General features: G+C 37.7%; 1 protein-coding gene across 1 annotated transcript in view; it reads right to left on the bottom strand.

The window, feature by feature from the left end:
• The window catches only part of ABCA12 (ATP binding cassette subfamily A member 12), a 177196-nt gene that overhangs the window by 137554 nt on the left and 22300 nt on the right, over positions 1-17342 (bottom strand). The gene's annotated exons all lie outside the window — the stretch shown is intronic.

Below are 17342 nucleotides of genomic sequence, written 5' to 3'. Positions count from 1 at the left end.
TCAGCAGGTTAAAAAGACATAACTGAATTTATTAAAACTACATCGAATGAACTGCCTGGGCAGGTTTGTTTGTTTTTCTTTTTTCTTCTGCTAAAGGAAAAATTTGCCCACACCTAATGTGAATTCCCAGGATCTCTTTTCTCACATTAAAAAAACAAAACAAAACAGGTTAGCCATTAGCCAGCTGGCAGCTCTTTAAAGATATTCTCACAATTAATGGTAAATGATACAGCTTTTCTAGTGGGTCAGTTTGATTCTGCAATTTCTTCAGATTTTTAAAAATGATAACCAAGGGAGGCAGTGCTATTTCATTCCCCCAGGCTCCTATAGCTTTCATTGCCAAACTCAGGTCAGTGGTCTCCATCATTGTATGGATGAGAGTAACACAAGATCAGGGGGCGTTGCGTTTAGCCTCTGTCCTTCTTGACTATCTGTTTGACAGAATCGTGATCTAATAGACTGCTCTGACTTTACCACATGCATGCTATCAGAGAATTCTTGTTATTCTTTTGAGTTGTGAGCAATGTTGCCTTCAGATCTCCTCTTAATTTTAAAAGTCTTAGTTTATGCAGCCCTGCTGACAAGTTTGCCCTTTGCTATCGTTTCTTGGGTAGATATTATTCTAATATGTGTATCTACATTAGCAATGCAGCATCATTACTCATTCAATTCAACGCCAACTGAACATCTTTTATGGACATAACGTGGAAATGCTGTTGGTGGACAAGAGAACTATAACTTTCTTCACTCTTAGACTAACGAGGGACAGGAGAAAACACAGGAGTTCACATGTTAGTAAAACAAACCCCAGCCACCCCATCTTTATTTTGGGGTCATTAATACCTGAGAATTATATGTAATTGACACTCCAGGCAACCCCCCACCCCCCTTTTCCTATTTTGGAACTGCCCTTCCAGGATTAGACTTCTCTGGGTTAACAATGAATTAAATCCTTCCCATACATCTAATAATTAAAATAAACTGGGATATGAATCAGCACATGAACTAGGTGAGTAGCTTATATTTTTTTCCTTCTTGTCTCTTTTTATGCATATTTAGTGGACTTTGTAGCACCCTCTTTTGTATCTGAGGCAAGCAGATGCTTTTACTCTCTCAGCCTAATGATGTGGAGAAAAACAGAAGGATACAAAAAGTCTCCAAGTGCTTCATCCTCAGAGATAATAGATACTGAAATTGCGTTCCTCACACCATCCCCTCTTCCCAGTTCAATACCTAGAAATGGTGAAAGAAGTATAAAGCTGTGCTGTAAGACACAAGAAAACCTTTTTGTAGACACTGGTGGGTTTCTTTTTAGAAAAACGTGAGCAACTACATGAAGCTGAAGGATTGAAACCTAGAAGTCACAACACTTTCTTCCTGGCTTTGAGACAATAAAGTATAAATGAGGGGGTCTTACTAGCTATTCAATATCAAACCGCCAGGGCGAGTACTGGAGAATATTGGTAAAAGAAATGAAACATGGAAGATATCTGAAACTTCAAGCCAATCTCCAATTTTGCAAATATCAAAATTGATGTGACTTCATTGACTGCTTACTATGCTCAGAGGAACAGTGGAGTCAGGGCAAATTCCATTAATCTCTTCCAATTCAGTCTTATCTTTTCCCGATCACTGTCCCTCTTGTTTTGTATCATTCAAGTCAACAAAATAAGTTGCCAGCTTTTGCTTAATTGCTACTAGACATGCACCAATTTCCCCCAAAGCACCAGACAAAATCTTTTTAATTATTCTTTTTGGCAACACTGAACAGCTCAGCTCTTATTCTGTGTTACTTAATAAAATGTTTAGAAAATATTTAACAGAAACTTTAAATCCCAGGCCAGTAACTTTCAATATTTAAAAAGGTGATGAAATCAGGTGTAATATAGACAGTTGGAAAGAAATTAAAGTTAGACATAACAATAGGACTGATGTCAAAATACTAGTTGGGGATGGATGCCCCAAAGGATAAATGGATAAATGGATGACTATAATTTATTGTATTCCTAATAATTATTCCTTTATGTGACATATATCATTTGTAATTCTTACAACAACTCTGCAAAGTGATTTTCTTTTCTGTTACATATAATAATTTAGAGTAACCTGTCTGTATTTGGAAGGCCTGTTTTGCATCTTCAGTCCCACATCATTTTTCTTGCTTGTTGATAAGGAAATGAGGTCTCTTATTAATAACTTCTAGTGTAGTTCCTCAAAATCCTTTAAAAAATATAAAGTGGATATTTTCCCCTTAAGATGCAGCTAAAAGAGTCAGAAATTTACAATGATTTATCATAGAATGAAAACATTTCTGATTAAGTTTCCCAAAATGCTTTAAAAATAGATACTTAAAAATCTAAGAAACAAATGCCCAAGGAGATTTAAAAGAGAAAAGTTACTTTTTAAAACAAAGATTTTATTTATTTGAGAAAGACAGATAGCAAGAGAGAGCACGAAAGGGGAGGAGAGGGAGAAGCAGGCTTCCCACGAACAGGGAGCCCTACGTGGGCTTGATCCCAGGATCCTGGGATCATGACCTGAGCGGAAGGCATATGTTTAACTGACTGAGCCACGCAGGCGCCCTGAGAAAAGATTTACATCTTATTTACATCTTATGGATTAGAAAAGAAAGACAGGGCAGGAGTGAATGATACACCAGAGGCAGCCCAGTCAGTGGCCATTAAGTAACAACCATTCTTTCCCATGTCCAGTGGGATTCTCTGTTGAGAATTCAAGATTGTATCTTAAGTGCCATATTCCATTCAATGCTACATTTTCCTGCTTACTGCAGTAACTGGGATTTCATACCAACAATAGAATCACAAGGTAACTCTTCAAAGGAGGTGTAAGTTAAGCCTCTCCTTCCTTTCCCTTCAGAACTATATTATTTTCAATCTTTTCTTGACTAATGCTACGATGTTCCCCCATTAATTGGTGGAGAATTAAGAATTAGTTGATTAAAGTTGAGAATCGTTTGGTTTATCATTAATTTGGTTTTATGGTGCCAATTTCTGGCCAAGAAAAAGAAGATACCAATTACTCTGTCAAATCTGATGTTGTACATATTTGTATTCAAAAGCTCCAGTTAAAATTAATCTTGATTGGCTTTCTTTAGTCTAGCTACCTTCACTTCTTGACAAAACAAACAAGCAAAAATGAGGGGATTTACATTTAGTTTCCCCCTAAATAATGGTGAATTACTTTTAAACCCTGGGATACTCTGATACACACTACTTACTTTATAATGCATCACAGATAATATTTAACATTGTACATTTAAGTGTATTATATATGTTTGTTATTGTATAGTATATGTTTTATATATATCTGTGTACTTACACACACACACACACACACACACACACACTACACATCTTTAGGAGACCCCAAGAGAATACAAGAGGGGAAATTCAGACAGGGAAAAAAGGAGTGTTCAGGAAGAAGAGATTCAGAATGGAGTTCTGTTCCACTATGAAATAGAGGATCTTGCCATTTCTAACACAAAACCAATCTTAAAAAGGCGCTAGATATTTTTTGTTTCTAGGCTATTGGAACTGTCCTCACTGAGAGTGTTACACAGTTATGTAGACCTCAGATGAGAGGATGTGAGTGCCCAGATAGAGACGTGGAATGCCACCATAACGTGTTAATGCCCTCTTTTCTGAGCAGCCTTTCCACCTTCAGAATAAAGTCCAAATCAGCACTGGGTATGACTCCTCCCAGCCCCCATGCTTGACTCACTTCCAACAACAGGATGTCTCTCCCACCCACTAAAATGAATCATTTTGTTTATATTTTGCAATAAGACTTTTATAATTGTGCTACAGAATTCACAGGAGTATAGGCCTGGGGCAGTCAATCTCCTTATTCAAGCACTTGCCTTCTTTCACCTCAGTGCTTCCAGGCTGATGGTCTTCAGGCTAAGTTTAGGGGCAAGAAGGATCAATGGCCTATGAAGAGTCAATGAAGAGGCTGATGCATAAACACCTGAGCCTATGACCCACCATTCCAAAACAAGCCCCTTGCTAACTGCCAGTCCTCTTGTAGCTCTTGGAATACATATAACTTGCTTGATCTTGAACAGTTGGCTTAAGCAAGTGTCTTTTTCAATTACTATAATAATAACATATATAACTATATGTAACTCTAGTGTGTTTTAATGCTTTTCAGCTTTAAAAGGACTTTCGCAAATAACATCATATTTGAGCCTCATTCACATAACCATGGAACATAAGCATCATTTCCTCTTTTATGGATTAGGTAATAAAAGCTCAGTGGCATTTGTAGGTAAACAAAATTGGAACTTTAAACTAGGAGTTGTGGTTTCAAATCCCATACTCTTTCCTCCATATCAATCTGTTTATATTGTGTGATCTGAAAGCTGGGAGGTCCAGGAGCCCTCCTCCCCACCCCACCCCCACCTCTAAATATTCTTCCCTAATTTGGCAATATGATAGGTATTTCCATATAATAATGGCTCCCTGGATATGTGTGCTTTTATTTATTTATTTATTTATTTATATTTTTAAAAAGATTTTATTTTTAAATAATCTCTACACCCAACGTAGGGCTCAAACTCACAACCTCAAGATCAAGAGTCACACACTCCACTGAATGAGCCAGTCAGGCACCCCTGGATATTTATGCTTTTAAACCAGATTAATAGATTCTGTTACCTGAAATACGTAAGGCAACGGATATCTGATTTATCCATAGGGATTAGTGTTTATTAGTCATTAACATGTAGATTCACCTAGGAGAGAACAAGTGTCTGGGGAAATGAATAGTGGAATGTAAAAGTCTGATTGAGGAAAAAGGCTGGAAATCGTCCTGAGCATGAAGCTGTCCCTGAGTAAGACATCAGAATGAGAGATCTAGACATCAGCATTCAGGACGAAAGTATCAGAGAGGGATGGAGGCAACACAGGAACCAAAGAGAAAGGCTGGGAATATCCTGTGACCTAAAAACACCAATCGACTTTGGTCATTTTAAGAGATTATCTGGCAAAGTCCCTTTACACTGAAAACCCAGAAAGAATTTGCAAGAAGAAGGGAAAAAAGTAACCACATTCAGTTGTCTTTTGGATCAGCATAATACTGCTTTTCATTGTTTTTCTATATTAATTCTAACTAGAAGTCCTATATACTACCATCATGGTGCTCTCTTGGGGACAATGAAGTTGAAACCCTTAGTTCAGGTGGATGGGCTGAGGCATAGTAGCTCAGGTGGCATGTCAAGTAGCTTATAATTGGTATTCAGGGGCACCTGGCTGGCTCAGTCAGTTGGGCTTCCGACTCTTGATTTTGGCTTGGGTTGTGATCTTGGGGTCATGGGATTGGGCCAGGGTCGGGCTCCACATTCCACACGAAGTCTGCTTGTCCCTCCCCCTCTCCTCCTCCCCCCCCCCGCCATGCATGATCTCTCGCTCCCTAAAATAAATAAATAAATAAATAAATAAATAAATAAATAAAATCTTAAAAAAATAATAATGGGCATTCAATCCAATGACAAAGGTATGTGGTATGCCATGCTGAATGACTTAGCTTTAACTGCTGTGCATCTTCTCCCCTTAAGCCATCATTTCAAAATGGAAATATTTTCATATTAACATTATCATTATGGAGTGTGCTCTTTCCACCTTTTGTCTTATAAAGAATATTTTCAATCTGCACCAAACATATCAATATATAATTTACATGTGAATCACAACTTACGCTTACAGACAACATTATTTCAAGGAGCAAAAAAAGCGTATGACCTTTTACTTATTAAATGTCAATCTGAGTAACAATAGTTGATTGTCTCATTACTCAAACAAAATGTTTGCTTTTATCTTTCTGTAGTTCTTTAAAACCTAAGATTTAAAATTGGAGAAGGAAATACAAATGCTAAGATCAATGATAGTCTTCTACAGACCTAAAATGGCTGTAAGATTAAAGCTGAAAGATGCAGTGACCAAGGCTGAATTAAAATCCTTACCCCTCCAAAGAGGGAGTTTGGCCAGAAGCTTCTCATAACTTTTATCCCAACTGCATAGAGATCAATGTGCTCATTTGAACTCAGGAACCTATTAGTTACAACTCTCCATGAAGGTCAATTTGACTTGCTGGCAAGGGTTTATAATGCATATTATGCCATATATAGATCTGTCAAAATATGGTTGGAGTGGGAGCTCAAAAAAATATTATTGAATGAACAAATGAACCAATGAGTCTATGATACAGTGTCTGGTGCTTATGCAAGAAGCTAATGTTATAGCGCCTAAATCTCAATTACAATGAGCTCCCTGTACTTTAGATGTACTAGACTTTCGCTGTTGTATTAATTGAAATTAAGTGAACCAGATGAAGATTTCAAAATATTTTTGGCAATAGGTTATAAAGGGAATTTGTATAGTGTTAGCCCAGGCCTGAACTTCAGAGCCTGGCTTTAGCTTCACCACTATATGACTTGAGACAATTGATTTCACTTCCTCTTTTCTTTAGGACACAAAGGAGATAGTAGCATCTATCTCCAAGTGCTATTGTAAAGATCAAATGAGATGTTATATGTAAAAGATTCACCTGAGAGTCCTGGGCACAATAAATATTAATTCCTCATGCATAAATATTTTTATAATGGGATTTACTTCAACAAGAACTAGCCTAAATTAATTTGCTTCTGTATGCAGAAATTCCATCTCTTTAATGTTAGCATTATGTATACAAGGATAAGTTTCTCCCTTCCATAACTTGGAATGTCACTCATCCATTCTGTAGACATTCTAGCACTTTCTATGTGCAAGTAAAAGTGCTACATAGAGTTATTGCCACAGGGAAGGGAAAGTAGAAGGCAGGAGGAAGGGCAGTAATGTTTGACAAAGCATCAATAGGCTTCTACAAGGAGATTGAACATATAAGCACTTGAAGGATCAAACAATACTATGTAATTGACAGACCTCAAATATGAGTGAAAAGACCATTATATAATTTTAATGTAAAACATAAAAAGTAAAAATGGTGGTAGAAGAGGTCTGAACCCCTGGGTTGAAGACAGGACAATGAGAGCAATCACAACTGAAGGTGAACATAGAAGGGAGTAAGGGACGGGAAATGTTTTAGGCTGTGCCAGGAAAGTATTTGCTCAGTTAACCAGTCCTTCTAGCCAAAATTCACTGCTGTCAGCGCCATTTACTCTGTGCCATCTTTAGGAGGGGGCTGGCAAAAATCAGTGTGATTGTCCATAAGATCCAAGAGTTAATTGATATTACAGAGTTGATACTTCAGTTTAAAATACATTAGGATTCAGTGGGTTAAGTGTGTTTCTTAATTTTAACCTAGCAACTATCCATTAATTTTGAAGTTAATTCTAACCTAAAATCCAGAGACTGTTAGTTAATTTTTGGAGTTCCCAAATCAGGGATACACAGTCCAGGAAGAATTAAATCTAAATGAGAAACTCTAAGAGGACCTGAGGTAGGATGACATTCTGCAAAGGCAATGCTTCTCCTGCCTTCATTTCAGGCAGCCCTGGAATGTGTTAGGAAGTGTAAGAGGTGTTAGAAGTAAGTTTTCATTTGGTGAAATGAATGGTGTTGAAGTTAATGTGGCTTGGCTAGAAAATATTATAAATGTACCTCCACCTTTTCATGAACAAGGTGTGAAGATCAGCAAACCCAGGATCCTAATACCCTCTGGAGTTTATTTGTAGTCTAGGAGTCCATTCAACCCCGTACTCCAGCAGTAACTAGGTGATCCTAGGCTAAGCCCATTGTTGCTAGACATATGGTTGCACATGTCTCCAATGCACCTTTCCAGCAAGGCCTTTGTAGAGTGCCTGCAAGGACAAGGAACTGGGACTCAATGGAACTTCATGAACAGGTTCATGTGACCTGTTTTGTGCATGCTTGCCAATAAATGTTTTTATGGATGGCAAACTGCAAGACTTGTCATTGTAAATGTTGCCAAAAAGATTGTGAGGGAGGAAAGCCATAGGCTTAGTTATCTCAAGTTATCAGACAATTATTAATATTGTCTACGAAGAAGAACCTAATGAGATCATGAATGGCCAAATTGGCTTAGGATATTTTTTTTTTTAAGGGAGGGAGTGGAGAGGGCCAAGGTGCAGAGAGAGAGAGGGAGAGAGAATCTTTTTTTTTTTTAGATTTATTTATTTATTTAAAGAGAAAGAGAGCTCAAGCAGTGGGAAGGGTAGAGGGGAAGGGAGAAGGGAAGCTGACTTCCCACTGAATGCAGAGCTCTACTCGGGGTTTGATCCTACAACTCTGAGATCATGACCTGAGCCGAAACCGAGAGCCAGACACTCAACTGACTGAGCCATCCAGGTGCCCCAGTTTAGGATATTCCTAACAGATTAGAAAGCATGAAGCAGCAAATATTAATTCAAATGGTTTACTACAAATGCAGATATTTGGCTTCCATTTCGATTATGAATTTGTTCTTTGTGCTTGCCACTGGGCTGCGTATTTAGAGCAATATGGATATTAAAAATAAAATTCTTACCCTAAATGGTGTGTGCGCATGCATGGTGTGTGTGTGTGTGTGTGTGTGTGTGTGTGTGTGTGTGTGTGTGTGTGTGAGATGAGGGGTTCGGGAAGATAAAGGAAAAGAGACAAGCATGTATCTAAATAATTATCATTGGCATGATACTTGCTATGGTGATAGGGTCATGCACTGCATTTGGTACTAAAGTATGAAATTTGGACTGCTAATATAATTTGTGGCAGAAGATAAAGTGGGCAGGTGGGGGTGGAGAAGGCCGTACCTGCCACGAGTTTTGAAAGACAAGTTGGAGTTCACAGAAAGAATGACAGGGAAGGAGCAAATAATATATGCAAAGGCATAAATGTAAGAAAGCCCTTGAGAAGGTTGAAGTATAATAAAACTCCATGATAATGCAATAACTTGAATTCAGATATAGAACAACTGGCTCACCAAGTCATTTCCTTATCCTTGCAAAACAGGCTCAGGCATTTTACATGATTGGATGTTCTGGACCCCACTTATAACATAACGGCAGCAATTCCTGTAGTCTGTTGAAAGTGGCTGGGGTGTGAAGTACATGGCTGTGACTGATAGGGAGGGGATTATGGCCAGAGAGGGTGCAGGAGAGTTAGGCGTGAACATAAAAGGTTTTAGGTGCCATGTGGTAGAGTCTGGATTTTATCCCAAAAGCAATGTTGAGTCAGAATGATATTAAGCATGAAACTGGCATGGAAATACGTGTTTAGAAAAATAACTGGCATCAGGGGTTCCTGGCTGGCTCATGCAACTTTGGGTCTCAGGGTTGTAAGTTCACCACTTTGGGCATAGAAATTACTTAAAAATTAAAAAATATATATATTAAAAAAAGAAAAAGAAAAAGAATGGGCATCAGTATAAATGATAGACCAAAGGGAGCTAGATCAGGGGTGCAGAAACCAGATAAAAAGGTGCTGTAGTCCTAGCAAAGAGACAGGGGGAAGACCTAAACTAAGGCAGTGGCAGTGGAGATGGAGACAGATGAGTTTCATTAGGAAGGAAGAAATGACTGGACTTGGTAACTGAAGGAAATGAAAGTGAAGGGAAAGGATGGTACCATTTTCTTGCTATGGATGACTTGGAGGATGGGGGATCCATTTCCTGCATTATGAAATGGCCAGTTTGGAAGAAAGGGAAGAAAAGAGAGTTAGTAATAGATTTATTGAACACTTCTAACAAACCCACATTTCCTTAATTATTTTTCTTTAGGTATTTCAATTGGGTTACTCCACCATAATGAAAAGCCATTAGATTTCAATAGTTTGAGCTGATCTGGATTAGATACATTTATCATGAGTTGACTGGGAGATTTGGAAACAGAGCTGTCAGAGGCTTAGTTTGGGGTTATTTGTCATCAGTGCAAACTAGGATTTTAATAAATGGGAGGAGGTGAAATTTAAGAAAGGGAAATGAGAATGGAGAAAACTATTCTTGGACAAAAGTTTGTTAATTCCTAGTTATGATCATGCATTGGTTATTAGTAATGCTGAATAATGTTGGTGATGTAACACAGTGGCTCCCCAAATGAGTTTTAGTAGCAAATAGGGAGTTGGTATTTTGGGGGAAACCTCCATGATGCATTGATTTAGTCATTCCATAAAGCACTCCTATACCCATCCATCTAGTAAATACTTACTGAGCATCTGCTAAGGTCCATGCACACTGAAAGAGCTGGAAGAGTTGGAACAAATTTAAAAAGAAAAAAATAAATCAAATCTTGGTTGGAACACATTCAAAGAAGGTTTTGGTACTTCAGACCTCTACTGTATAAACAAGGGCCCAGAGATATGATAGGAATAACTAAAGTGAATGAATACCTGCTCTGGATTGACTGGATTCTTTTTAGCTATAGCTCAAGTTGTTCTTTTCTTTTTTTTCTAAGCCTTACTCTTGCCCAACTAGGTTTCTTATAAACTGTATAATCTTTTCTTGCTTATGGTTTTGTGATATCCATGTGCCTTCTCCAAAGAATGGGACAAGAACATCTCAAAATGAAAACAGGGATTATTGATACTCTAAAACTATTAGGAACCCCCTTATGCAGGAAATCAAGACAAATATTAGCAAGGATATGAGAGTAAAACAAGGGCTATCTTTTACAAATGAATGTGCCGGCCAGAAAGCCTCTGAATATTTCTACTCTCAGAAAACATTTTCTCCTCAATTTCCCTTTCCTGTGTGATTGCTGTCTGGGGCCTACTGGAGGGAGTAGAATTCTTTCAAACGTTGGTTCTATTAAAAAGTACTTGGCTTCTCAACTATAAACAGTTGATGTAACATCTTTATTGCCTTCAGTTTTAAAGTGCAGACTCACAAAGAGAAACAAGTTCCATTAACAGTGGTTGTTGCTGAAAATTATAGGACTAATTTAGCATTAAGAGGATTTTTATCCAGTGTATCTCTTGGCAAAATTTCACATATATGATCTAGTACATAAGCATAGAAACCAAAGAGCAATTTACATCCCTTCCCAAATCTTAGGATAATTTAGATTGGCAGAACTAAGGTGAGAATCATGGTTTTCTTTTTCTCTTCAAACATCAGATGAGTACTTCTTAATGCATGGATTGCAATAAACAAGTGTTGTCCTTTGGCTAGTAAGCAACTAATATTTTCACCACTCTATCCTTGTGCCTTATTTTTTTTTTCCCTAATAGCAACAGATATGTATAACAAATACATCAAAAGGCCTGGGTGCTATTCACAAGCTTTTTCACTTACTAGCTTTTTAATCTTGGACAAGCCATCTAATCAAAATCTTTTATTGAGCACTTACTATATACATCAGTAGACTATAGGTTTGCTCTTCTTTGATATAACAGATTAACTTAATACCTGCCATCTTATTAGATGTGTTATCTTATTTAACTCTCTGCAAAATGCTATGAGATAGGTATTTTGATTATCTTCATTTTACAGATGAAGAAACCGAGGCTCAGAGAAGTCAAGTGACTTCTCAAGATCCCAAAGGTTGAAATGGGACTTGAATTGAACACCCAGACCAAAGGCCCATGGTTTTGATCAGTAAGCTCAATTTGCCTAAGAGTTTTGAGTTTCTCATGTGTAAAATGGAAACCAGAATAATGAATCTCTCAAGATTTTTACAATAATTAAAAGACAATATTGCATAAAGGAATCATTACTGTTGTTATAGTTTTTGCTATTCTATTTTCTCATTATCCCAGATTAAAAACTAGGAGAGCTCTTTTATTTCCAACTATTCCTTTGTCCCCCAAACCCAATCTCCACCATCTCCTACTGACTCTTACTAACATCATTCTTTCCCATTTGTTTCATCAGTTGTGTTAGTGACAAATGCCTACCACTTTTTGTAATTTCAATAAATGTGTAATTCTTTTTCTTGCTCCAGCCTTCTACTCACCCTGATATGACCTTTCTATGCTATTTGATTAATAAACGCAAAACACAATATTCCTATTACCATGTGTCATTCTTTATTGCTTATCAGGTAAGGGCATCCTAATGGTATCACCCTGGTATTTGAGACTCTGGGTCTCTAGGACCTATATCACCCATTCAAACTCATTTCTCAGTAGCATCTAATGGAATTGGGGGAAAAACTTCTTTATTGGGTGTCTGTTAGTGGGAAGCACTGCTGATATTTGGTGGAAAAGACAAGCTTAGGCAGGGGCCTCATGAAGTAGAGACCAGAGACAAAAACATCAAATAAATACATATATAGTAAATCACAATTATATAAAGGAGGGGTGAGTGGGGGTGAAAACAAACCTAGCATAGAGGCTCAAGGAAGGATGCCTGAAGCAAAATAAGACCATTCACCTTACATCGCAACACCATGAACTCGGTTTATTCCCTTCCTTCCCTTGAAAAATGTTCCATTCGGGATGCCTGGGTGGCTCAGTCAGTTAAGCATCTGGTTTCGGCTCAGGTCATGATCCCAGGGTCCTGGGATGGAGTCCCACATCGGGCTCCTTGCTCAGTAGGGAGCCTGCTTCTCCCTCTGCCTGCCACTCCCCCTGCTTGTACTCTCTCTCTCTCCCTCTCAGACAAATAAATAGATAAAATCTTAAAAAAGAAAAGAAAAGAAAAATGTCCCAGTCTTCTTCATGCAAATTCAATTATCCTATTAGTCTTCCTCAGGATGCAGTTAAGTCCTACTCACATTAAGCTTTGCTAACTTCTCTAGCCTCCAAGGATTGTATTTAAAAAAAAAATGGTGCATTTGTTGTTCTTTGTTTCTTATCAAAGTTGACTATGTAATAGATTATGGGCTTTAGGGTCAGGTATGGTAAGTCTTGTCCTCACAATTTGATTATTGATGTTTTTATCTAAAAAGCTTCTGTTCTTCATCTTTAGATTCCACACAGTGTTATGATAAATGAGTATTTGTTTAGTGAATAGCTGAGTGTTCAGTGGGTGTGCTCATCTAGATGTCTAGAAATCTGTGCAATAAAGGTAGGGATCAGAAACATGGCTCTAATACCTTTAAGCAACCTTCCTAATGCTTAAGATTAACCTAATCCCACTCTTGTTCATTTGCTTTAGGTTTTATTTGAGCTAAAATCTGATACTCTTTGCATTAACCTTGCAGAAAAACTGCTTATTGTTCTGGAGGTTTGGCTACATTACCTAATGTTAGCACAGGATTCATAATAACCCAGAACTGAACTCACCTTTGAGATTCACTCATCCCTGTCATTTGCCTTCCGGATTATCTACTTAATGCCAAATTTCCACATAAAACTAAAGATAAATCAACAAAATGAAGACCTTAAATCTCAGTTTTTGGCATGCCGCCGAAAGAAATGTGATTTATAACAAAGTTCTGTTGTTTTGTTTTTGTTTTTTCTAGTTTTCAGAGTTCTGCTTAGCATGCAATCTTAAAACAGCGAATTAGAACTAACAGGATTCAATGGAGGTGAGTGAAGTTTTCAAAGCAGATTAGGTTCAATTTTGGTACAAAATTCTGCCAGAGTAAATAGCATTAGTAGTTGTGTAGAGAGGTGTGTGAGAGCTTAAGTATGTCATGCTCTACTCAAATGTATTTGTATCCTTTTGTCTATGGGTTAAATATCGAAGCATACTACTACTCATATGAGAGGAATTCTAGCTGAGACGCAGTTATTTCTACTCTCTTCCACTCCCACTCTCAAAGAGACTATATTCAAAATAATGATGCAATGATATAAAGTTAATTCTCCATAGAATCCTTGTAGGTGGTCATCAGATCATAAGCTGCTCAAAACACAGAAACTCCGCATCTCACTTCTACACTTTAAACACAGCATCCTTTCAATGAGTAGGACAAAATAATAACCTGCACAAGGGGCACACATGCTGGCCTGTATTTCACAGTCTTCCATTGACTTGTAAGTAAATTTGAACAGATTTCTTCATATCTCTAGCCTTCATGTATTGTTGTACCAAATTTGTTCATTTGTTCAACAAATATTTGTTGGGTGATGACTAAGTACCAGGCGATTTTCCAGAGAGTGGTTCTGTTAGCTATGCCAATAGCAAGGTGAGTGTTTCTAAGAGAGATGAATGATTCTGCTTGATAGATAGCATGGGGAGTAGAAAGAGGATTTGAGTAGTAAGACGAAATTAAATCTTGGCTTCAACACTTACTTAGTGAGATCTGTCGCTACAACCTCTGAAAATAAATACCTTCATCTACAAAATAGTAATAGTTTAGAAAGTATTTAATGATGCTTCCACATGCAGGCACTGTCCTAGGTGCTAGGAATGCAGTATAGCCTCAAGCAAACAATGACTCTGCCGTGGTGGGGCTGAATATTTCAAGCATGTTCAGCACACACTATTATTGCACCAATGACTCTTGTTAGTATATGTGGTGGTTTTAAAATGTGCCCATAGAATCTCTGACACTTTTTCCTTCCAAAGGTAGAACCTAATCCTCTTGCCCATGAATTTGGGCACAGGCTTAGTGATTTGTTTCTAATGAAGAGAGTGTGGTGGAGGTAATGCTTGGAGGCTTCCGAGGCTAGGTTGTAAAGAGGCTAGCTAGCATCTGCCTGACTGTCTCCTGGATAGCTTGGTCTGGGGAAGCTTGCTGCCATGTCGTGAAAACACTAAAACAGCCTGTGGAGAGAAGCCACCAACTTGGTACCTACAATTGGTACCAACTGGTTATGCAGGTCAGCAATAAGATCTGCCAGCCCTAGTCAAGCTATCATGCAGCCAACTCCAGTAAAAATCATACACAATCTCATGAGCGACCCTAAGGCAAAACCGCACAGTTAAGCCACTCTCAAATTTGGGATCCATGGGAACTGGAGGATAATAAATGTTCTCTGTTGTTGCCGTTGAGTTCGGGGAGGCAATTCCTTATTAGACAATAGATAACTAATTGAGCCTATGATAAAAACATCTGGATGAAGATAAACAATTATGGTGGAAGACCTTTTCAAATTTCCCTTAGTTTATCTCCCATGTTGGAAAAAGAAAAATTAAATAGTTCTTTGCAGACTTTTATTGTTTCTTTTCCTATAGGAGAAAATCCAAACTCCTCCGTCTAATGTTGAAAGCCTCACACGATCAGAAGCAGCATGGTCTCTCCCACTCTATAGCACTGACACTCTCCATTGGCTGATCCAATGGATCAGTCTACCTATCCTTGGCTAGTTTTTGATCATGATCTTCCTCAGTCTTGAAGGACACATCTCTTCTTGTTGCATATTTAGCATATTCATTTGTTTTCCTTTCAAGCTTAATTTAAGTCCTGGGGTAATTCTTGATGACACTAACACATAGCAGTCTCTTCCTTTTTTAAAACTTCCAGTAGTTTTTATAGCCAATATGACTTATTAATACTTTTTTCCTAAGTATTCGAACTGTTATTACATGTCACTATCAATTAATCACTAAATATTTGAGTTACCACCATGTGCAAAGCACTGTGCCCAGAGCTATGTTTAACACTTTTACTTTAGTTACATTTAACTTTTTTATTTTTTTAAAGCTATTATGGCATATAATGTGTGTGTGTGTGTGTGTGTGTGTGTGTGTGTGTGTGTGTGTGTGTGTGTGTTTTCACTCCAGAGTTAGACCATAAGCAACTTGAGGACAGAACACAGATCTATTGTTCATAGCCTAGGCACATCTTGTAGAGTATGAACCTCCACAAGCATCTTTGTACCATTTTAATACAAGGCAGTAATTTTCAAAATAACAAAACAATTTTTGACATTTTCTCATTCTCCTGATATTGATGAAGCTAGAAGCAAGTGATTCTATGTTAGTGTGTGGAGTACTTGTTGAAATGGAACTAGACTCCCCTGGCCATGCAACTACATTCATGATATCATCTTTGACAAACCCATGTACATACAAGCTCAGGAAATTATGAACACTCCCTTCCTTAGTTACCAATCTGATGGCACTTTCAGAGTGGAGGCATTCTCCTCAACTGTTCTGTCCTGAAGATGTGATCTTCAACATAAGACATAAAAATGGTGTGAGACTTCTAGCATCCTGCAGATTACAGTGAGAGATCCAGTGCTAAAATGAAGCAAGGCATGCCAGCTAAGTTTTCCCTCAAGCTATTCAAAGAATTAAATCCATTCCCTGGTTGACTTTCACAGTAGTGAGCTAGTAAAAAAAAAAAAAAAAAAAGCAACTGATTTACAAGATAACTGAGAAGAAAGGAAAAGATAGCTCTCAAACTTAAAGTTGCATCAGAAATCATCAGGGGAGCTCTGTAGACTGTCTGGTCCTCACGGCTCCTCTCAATACAGCACCTCATCCATTCATCATCCAGCTCATCATCTCTGCCATCCCCTCCACCACCACTACTAGATGCCCATTTAGAAAGCCCAGGGTAATCCACATCTTTCAACAGGTGTATTTATATGGTTTGGATTAAGGTAGAGTGGTTCAGTATATCTATTTATAGATAGAAAACAGCCTGAGGAAATGTACACTAAAATGTTAACAATAGTTATCGTTAGAAGGCAAGATTAGGCAGGACTTCTGCTTTTTACAGTATGCATACTTAGAGTACATTATTTAATTTTTAAGTAATAAGCATGTATATCTAAGACCAGAAAAAACATACATATGTTATACTTATATATTTAAAACAAAGCTAATTTAGTAAAAAGTTCCAATGGCTCCTCATTCTCTCCACAATAAAGTTCAATGCTTTTAGTATTGACCAAATAGCCTCAGCTTCCCACTTGCAACAAAAATCCTCCTTTTCCAGACAAAACAAACTCCAAATTCCTGGCACATCTAACTCGGTCACGTCCTGTGTCCCCACTCATGTTGGTCATTGTCTTTGAGGAATGCAAAGACACTACTTGTCTAGTTGACAAACTCCTCCTCATTCTTTAAAACTCATGCTAAGATGTAGGACTTCCTTGTGAAGCCTTTCCTGATATTACAGGCAGTGCTATGGGAGCCACATTGGAGCCCAAGGCAAAAGAAAAGTCAGTAATACTGAGCCTGACTTCATCTAAAATTTTAACATTTTGTTCATCATAGAATTTTAAAATTAATTTTTTAATTTTACTTTTTAAAAAATTTTATTATGTTATGTTAATCACCATACATTACATCATTAGTTTTTGATGTAGTGTTCCATGATTCATTGTTTGCGTATAACACCCAGTGCTCCAATCAGTACGGGCTCTCTTTAATACCCATCTGGTGATGAGTATTAAAATTAATTTTTATATTTTAGAATATTGTATTGAAATATGATTATCTTGATTGCTGAGATTTTGCTAACCCCTGAAAGTCTGCATTGCATTAGCATCCTCATAGTCCCAGCCCTGATCCCAGGTAAGGTTGTTGGACTCTATCTCCTCGCTGATTTG

Source organism: Callorhinus ursinus, unplaced genomic scaffold (genome assembly GCF_003265705.2).
Source record: "Callorhinus ursinus isolate GAN/ISIS: 27379988/994484 unplaced genomic scaffold, GSC_fseal_2.0 scaffold2, whole genome shotgun sequence".
In the NCBI taxonomy this organism is placed as follows: Eukaryota; Metazoa; Chordata; class Mammalia; order Carnivora; family Otariidae; genus Callorhinus; species Callorhinus ursinus.
Note: the sequence above shows the minus strand (reverse complement) of the source record. Positions and strands in the feature narration are given on the sequence as shown.